Genomic DNA, 8,403 nt, shown 5'->3' with positions numbered 1-8,403 from the left:
GAAAATTGCTTTGCTTCCGATAAATATTGGTCACCAAACAGATTAACACCTATGAAGAGTACTACGGAGTATTCCATCAACACTGTCCAAGGGGTTCCTGAACATTATTTAGAGTTCCAAGACGTGTTTCAAAAACCATCCAGACCTGTATTACCTCCACATCGAGAGTACGATTGTGCTATTCCTTTGGAACCTGGAACAGTCGTTCCCTTTGGGAGGATGTATTCTCTCACGGAACCTGAAAAGGAAGTTCTTAAGGAGTATCTGGAGGAAAATGTACAGGGTGGTCTCATTGTTCCATCATCTTCTCCAGCAGGGGCTCCTCTCTTTTTTGTACCTAAGAAGACCAAAGATCTTCGTCCTTGCATAGACTTTCGAGGCCTAAACAAGATAACTATAAAGGATCGTTATCCTTTGCCCCTCATTAAGGATATTTTAGAGGCAGTCAGAGGGGCTCAACGTTTTACCAAGTTGGATCTTCGGGGAGCTTACCACCTTTTACGTATAAAAGAAGGAGACGAGTGGAAAACAGCATTCAGGACACCGTTCGGTCATTTTGAATATAAAGTCATGCCCTTTGGTCTTACGAACGCTCCTGCTATATTTCAAAGGTTTATGGGCTCAATATTTTCCGATCTCTTGAACCAGACACTCGTAATCTACTTGGACGACATCCTTATTTTTTCCAGACACCCCGAACTCCATTCTTCTCATGTGAAACAAGTCCTTCACAGACTCCGAGCACATCAACTATTCTGTAAACCCGAAAAGTGTGAGTTCGATAAGACGGAAGTCAAATATCTGGGTTATCATTTAAGTTCCACCGGCATAGCTATGGACCTAGAAAAGGTACAAGCAATTCTAGAGTGGCCTTCTCCCTCTTCTATCAAAGAAACACAATGTTTCCTAGGATTAGCAAATTTTTACCGACAGTTCATTCAAGACTTTGCTAAACAGACCAGCCATATAACCCATACCTTAAAGAAGGAAAATCTAAAACAGGGGTTTGTCTGGACCAAGGCGGCTGAAACAGCTTTTCAAGAATTAAAGAAGGCATTCACTCAAGCTCCCATCTTGAGACATCCAGATACCAATAAACAGTTTATCGTAGTTACCGATGCTTCCGAAAAAGCTATTGGAGCAGTCTTGCTTCAACTTCAAGAAGATGATGGTCTTGAACATCCTGTTTTCTATTTGTCCCATATTCTCTCTTCAGCTGAACAACATTACTCTGTACTAGAAAGAGAGTTGTTAGCTCTGAAGACAGCCTGCATCGAATGGAGACAGTTTCTGATGGGATCCAAGGAGCCTTTCGAGGTGAGAACAGATCACCGTAATCTGCAATGTCTACGTAATTTTGTATGCCAAAATAGTCGCCAGGCGCGTTGGGCCTTTTTCTTTAGTCAGTATGACTTTTACACCACCTATATTCCTGGATCTCAAAACATTCTGGCTGATGCTCTGTCTCGACGCTATCCAGATTGTACTCCTTCCCCATCTCAGTTTCTACTGGAGCCTAGTAAGATCATTGGAGTTGCTCAATCTTTTCTGGATGAGGTACAACTGGAGTATTCCAGCCTGTCTAATAGCGAAATAGAGAAATTAAGAACCTTTTTATGCAAGAAAGAAGGATTCTTTTTTCATCAGAAGCTGTTATTCCTCCCTACTAACAGAGTGCGAGACAAAGCATTACAGATGTGCCATGATTCACCGGTTGCTGGACATAGAGGTATTAAGGCCACACAAGAACTTCTTTCGCAATCTTTCTGGTGGCCTACCTGGAAATCAGATGTCGAAAGATATGTTCAGGCTTGTCCCATATGTGCCCAAGTCAAGATTCCCCGTAGCAGACCTGCAGGATTACTACAGCCTTTGCCAGTTCCACCAACGCCATGGCATACTATTTCCACTGACTTTATGTGTTCACTTCCGCCATCAGCTGGAAACCAGGTTATCATGGTCACTGTTGATTCTTTCACTAAGATGGCCCACTTTACTGCTCTAAAGAAATTACCAACATCCCAAGAATTGAGCCAGATATTTATCGACCATATTTTCCGTCTCCATGGCCTTCCACATACCATTGTGTCTGACAGGGGTCCCCAGTATATTTCCCGGTTTTGGAAACATTTTTGCAAGACACTGAATATCAATATAGCACTATCATCCGGTTTCCATCCTCAGACCAATGGACAAACTGAGCGTTTGAATCAAGGACTAGAACAATACCTTTGTTGTTTTTGTAATTCCACCCAAAGCAACTGGAACACTTATCTTCCTATTGCTGAATATTCCTACAACAATTCTGTCCATAGTGCCTCCAAGGTCACTCCTTTTTTCTGTTCCTATGGCTATCATCCGACCTCTTTTCCTACTGCTCCTCAATCTACCTCTCCTCTGCCTGCCATTACATCTTTTTCCAAACGTCTCCTGCAACTCCATAAGCTAATTAGATCTAATTTATTGCACACTAAGAGATATATGAAGAAGATCGCTGATAAGAAACGTGGACCCACTCCTGATTATCACCCTCAGGATAAAGTCTGGCTTTCTTCCAAATTCTTGCCCTCTCGTCTTTCTCTGAATAAGTTCACGCCTCGCTATTATGGGCCTTTTCGTATTCTTCAGTTGCTCAATCCTGTCACTGTTCGTCTTCGCTTGCCTCATACTTGGAAAATTCATCCGGTCTTTCATGTATCCCAACTCAAACCTTATGTCCCTGATCCTTTCTCTCGTCAGTTCCCTTGTCCTCCTCCTGTGTTGGTGAATGATGTCCCTGAATATGAGGTTCAAGAAATTTGTGACTCTCGCCTTTTTCACCGGCGTCTTCAGTATTTGATTCACTGGAAGGGTTATCCTCTTAGTGAATGCTCTTGGGAAGATGCTTCTTCTGTTCACGCCCCTCTTTTGATTTCTCGTTTTCATCGTTTGTTTCCCTTCAAACCTAGACCTTCGGGGGGGGGACCTACTGTTGCGCCGCGTGGTGCGGCGCGAGCCGAGCATTCGGCTCGCGCCGCGCAGCGCGTTCTCAGGACGCGGCGCGCCCCGAGTCTTCTTTGTACAGCGCGAGGCCCCAGATATTATTTTGGGCCTCGCTCTGTCTTCTGTGGTGTCCCTGTTCTCCCCTGACCCCTCCTTACCTGTTTCTTTTTCTTTCTTCTTCTTCTTTTTCTTCTTTACTTTTTCGAGGCATTTTCTGTCCTTTCTTTATGTCTTTCCCCCTTCCCATGTTACCTTTTTCTTCCCAGCATTCCTTGGTTCCTATTTTCTATGGTTCCTGTTCTATTCTATCCTATCTACTTTTTCCCTATCTAAAATGGTGTCTTTTTACTTCCTGTTGGTCACTTCCTGTTTCTTGGTATATAAGGGCTCTGTTTTCTCCCTTTCCTTGCGCTGCATCACTTTCTGCTCAGATTGTGTCTTCGCTCCTGATTCTTAGCCTTCGGTTCTGAATCTTTTCAATTTTGCATTTACCTGCATTTTGTTCCTGTTTGATTCCTGGTTTTGTTTTCGTTTCAGGAATCCATTTTTTGGAGGTTTTTTCCCCTTTATTGGGGTATTTTCCCTCTGGCACTAATTCTAAAGGGCACGGTCTGTTCTTGGCGTTTCCACTGCCTGCAGCACCGTGGCTACTAGAAAGAGTCGCCCCTTTCTGGGCCAAAGCCGAACCCTCAAGACCTACACCACTAGATCTGCGGTTTCCAGGCCCCAGCAGCACGTGAGTCGTGACATCCACTGCCAGTCCTCTTTACTGCGAGCTGGTATCTTGCTGCAATGGAACGCACCTTCCCCCGTAGGTCGTTCCACCTCTTCCTGATGTCATCCCTTGTTCTGGGGTGCTGTCCCATGGCATTTACCCTGTCCACGATCCTCCGCCATAGGTCCATCTTCCTAACAATGGATATCTGCAGCACCTGTGATACAAATAGCTGTGGCTCTACCCAGATGATTTCCTCCACCATGACCCTTAGCTACTCCTCAGAGAATCTGGGGTGTCGTTGTGGTACAATGAGTGTAGTGTAAGTGGTGTGGGTGAGGGTGTGTAAAGTGATATATTGGGGTGTGAGATGTAAGGTGCATGGGTGGTGTCTAGGTGATGGTGGTATGTGGCTCTGGTTGTGTGAGTGCTCTTGCTGTCTCTCTTTGTTGGCAATGGTTTGTAGTCGTAAAGGATTGTGGGTAATGTGGGTGTGTGTTTATAGTGGTGTGGGTGTGTCGGTGTGGTGTCTGTATGGGTGTCAGGTGTGTGTAGTTTGAATTGCCAATGTGGTGTTGTTTTGTATGTGTGTGTGTATTTTGTGCGCAGCGGTATGTAGCCCCAATGGTTTACCACCATTGAATGTCCGCCATGGTGATTCGTGGGCCATAATGCTGTGGGTGTTGTTCTGTTGGCGTAACGGTGTGGGTTTTGATATCGCCAGTTTATCACTGACCTTTGGTGTGGCGGACTTGTGTGTGTGTGTGGCTGAATAGTGACAGATTGGTGTATGTGTCATAATGTGGTGAACAGATATCCCCGGCGGTGGCGGTATGTTGGCGGCAGTCAGCATGGCGGTAAGTGGGATTTACCACCAATGCCCTAATGAGGTCCTTTATGTCCATTCTTCCCTAAATGATTCAGTAAGGCAATAGTATCATACTTGCATGCTTCCCTTGTCTTTGATGCCACCAACAAATCATCAACGCACTGTATCAACATCGATTGGAAAGGCATTTCCAATGACTCCAGGTTCTTTTTCAAGATTTGGTTGAAAATGGAAGGTGACTCTGAAAACCCTTGAGGAATTCTACACCAACAGTAGACTCTATCCAAAAATGTGAAACAGAAAAGAATTGACTATCTTCATGAAGGGGTACCAAAAAGAATGCTTGCAACAAGCCTACTACAGTGAACCATTCAGCATCTCATGGGTTCCGAAACAAAATCACTCCTGGATTTGGCACTACGGGGCAACATTTAATTACAATGTCATTTACTTTTCTCAAATCCAGAGCAATTTGAAATTTCCCACAGGAAAACATGGACTGCTCAACACTTATTTCAAAACTTCATGGTTTACAAATTCTGCAATTATGGGTGAAATCCCTTCAATCGTCTCTTGTGTCATGTATTATTGAGGAATCTGGGGAAAATTCACATTTGGCTTGACTGGGACCTTAACTGGCTCAACTCCTTTTATTAGACCAATGTCTTTTCCTGTAAAATCCCACACTTTCATTTTGACTATTCCCTATAAGTCGGAAGGAAGATCTCTCACTGTAAAAACTGGAAAGAAACTAATCAAATGACACTCCTCATTTACTGTGTCACAATATGTTTCTGGGGTTAGGTCATCTTCATCATCACTGTTTGTCTGGATGGAAATTCCATCATTTGAACAAGTAATTGAACATCTGGTCTTACATAGCAAGTCCCTTCCTAGTAAGGATACCGGACTCAAGTCGCAAACTACGAATTTGTGTAATACTTTGAAATTGCCAATTTTAACCTGAACTGGATCAGTAATTGGGTTGGTCAAATACTGATTTACAACTCCTACAATCTAGATTGTTTTCCCTGAAAGGGGTAGTTTTGGAACTTTTCCAGTTCTCACTGTAGAGCGTGTAGCTCCTGTATCAACCAAAAATTTGACCTTGTGAGCCATTACTTTTCCTTTCACATATGTCCCTTTCTGGTCTACTTCTAATGAAGCTGCTAACACACATTCTTCTTCATCTGAACTCTCAACCACCCAATCATCATTTATTCCATCCTCACTGTGTAACGGGAATTGGTGTACTGTGTTATTATTATGATAAAACCATTTACCTGTGACCTGCTGAGGAAACATCACCTGCTGCTGCTCCATTGGGGCTTGAGGTATTTGAATTTGCTGTCTACGTACCATTTGAACTTGTGGTTGCATTTGCTGCAACTGGGGCATCTGCAAACCTGGCATTTGCATCTGTTGCATGGGCTGAAAACAGTGCATCTGATTCACATTGCTTTGAAAATTTGGATTGTGACCTCTCTTTCTTGGTACTCTCATATTTAGAAAAAAATTGATTTAGCTCATTTGCTGAACAACGCCTTCCTGTACTAGCATCGGACACTCCGGTTTCCAATGTCAGAGGCCTCCACAATTGTGACATGGTAATAATCTCTTCATTCCCTGCACATCCTTCTGAACAACCACAGTATTCAAATCAGAACTGCAGTTCACATTTCCAATTCCACCACAACCTCTACCTCTTGCTTGATTCTGAAACAACACTTTTCCCTTCTGTTGCAGAAAACTTCCCTGCATTCCTGTTTGTGCCGCTTTAATCTGTATCACCATTGCCTTTTTCTTCAACTTTCACTGCTTAAACTCAATCTCGTCACTACAGTACTTTGCATACTGCAATATTTCATCATTCGGCTTCGCTTGCTAACAAATCATATTGCTCTTAATCATCTGGCTAATTTCGGGTCTCTAACCTTCAACAAATCTGAACACAAAATTAATAATGTCCTTCGACTCAATTGTTTCTATGCCACTGTAATGCTTGAACACCTGCAACAATCTCTCTTAATATGCATGTATTGACTTTTTCGCTTCCTGGGCTGTCCTGTCTATTCACTGCCAGTCAATGTTCTTGTATGAAATTCTTGTTTTCAAGAATTCAGTCACCTTATAGTAATATTTCATTATGTCAGGAGATGGTGCACCTGTTGCTGGATCTCTCTGAGGTTCTCTTGTCAGCCAATCTACGCTCCTTTTGCATTCAGCCCATAAGTCTGCTGGAACTACTATTTCTAACAGGGTGGTCAAGTCCTCCCATAGGCATTTGGGGCCTCATTCCAACGTTGGCTGGCGGCGGGCGCCGCCAGCCAAACGGGAACCGCCAAATGGCCGCTCCGCGGTCAGAAGACCGCGGATGCCATTCTGGCTTTCCCGCTGGGCCGGCGGGCGACCGCCAAAAGGGCGCCCGCCGGCCCAGCAGGAAAGACCCTGCAACAAGGAAGCCGGCTCCGAATGGAGCCGGCGGAGTTGCAGGGGTGCGACGGGTGCAGTTGCACCTGTCGCAATTTTCACTGTCTGCAAAGCAGACAGTGAAAATCTTCATGGGGCCCTGTTAGGGGGCCCCTGCACTGCCCATGCCGGTGGCATGGGCAGTGCAGGGGCCCCCAGGGGCCCCACGACACCCGTTCCCGCCATCCTGTTCCTGGCGGTAAAAGCCGCCAGAAACAGGATGGGGGGAAGGGGTCGGAATCCCCATGGCGGCGCTGCAAGCAGCGCCGCCATGGAGGATTCCCTGGGCCAGGGGAAAACCGGCGGGAAACCGCGGGATCCCCTTTTCTGACCGCGGCTTTACCGCCGCGGTCAGAATGGCCCTGGAAGCACCGCCAGCCTGTTGGCGGTGCTTCCGTGGTCCCCGGCCCTGGCGGTCATGGACCGCCAGGGTCGGAATGACCCCTTTGGTCACTCTACTGGCTTCTCTCCCAACCTGGGATAATCATTTGTAAATGACAGAATATCACTTCTGCTCCAAGGGACATGGACAATTGTCCCTCTGGGAATCTCTCTCATGGGTAGGATTTTCACTGGGTCCTCAACCTGCTGCACATTTGCAGTATAATTAGAATAATCCCTTTTTCTCTTGACTCTTTTCTTCACCAATCTGCCTTCACATTTATCTAAAGCTCCCCATGTGTGAATGCTCCGAATTAACTCTCTAACGTGGATTTTCATTCCTGAAAGTCTCATGTTTTCAAAATCCTTTGTGTCAAAATCTAAGCTGTAACTCCTCTTCAAGTGCATTGTTTTCTTGATCTCTATGTCATATTTCCCTGCTAGGTCTGCTAGTTTCTGATGCACTATTCCCGCTTTGTTAGTAATCAGTTTGCACAAGTAACGCAACTCATCTTCGCTGAATGTGTCAATTCTGCCTAATCCCATCGTTCCCTCAATTAGGTCTTCTGCCTCTATTCTAAGCCTGGTCAACTTTAGGGCACTTCCTCCGCTGGAATCTCCTTGGCTGCTACTCAGCTTCTCTAACCATTCAGTCAATTGTAACGTAATATTGTTGTGACTTACACCTGGCACTTGCTGTAACATTAGAATTGGAGTTTTCTGATGTCACCATGCTTGGACTTGGACCTATGTATGATCTCACCCAGTTATTTAGAGGAGCCCTGAAAGTGCTTAAATCAATTAACAGACCCGCTCCATCAAATGTTAGTCTCATGGGAGTTATCGTTCTTGCACCTTCTTCTAATCTTTCCCTTGCTATGCATGGGTCCAGAATCTTCTGTTTGCTGTTCTCATTGTTACCCTGGGCAAACAACAGTATGACTCGACCTATGGTAACTGGTACTGACACTGCATCTGGACTGGATCTCACAGTTGGGTCTTGTGGATGCATTATTCCTGTATTTTG

The sequence above is a fragment of the Pleurodeles waltl genome, chromosome 7 (assembly GCF_031143425.1).
Source record: "Pleurodeles waltl isolate 20211129_DDA chromosome 7, aPleWal1.hap1.20221129, whole genome shotgun sequence".
In the NCBI taxonomy this organism is placed as follows: domain Eukaryota; kingdom Metazoa; phylum Chordata; class Amphibia; order Caudata; family Salamandridae; genus Pleurodeles; species Pleurodeles waltl.
Note: the sequence above shows the minus strand (reverse complement) of the source record.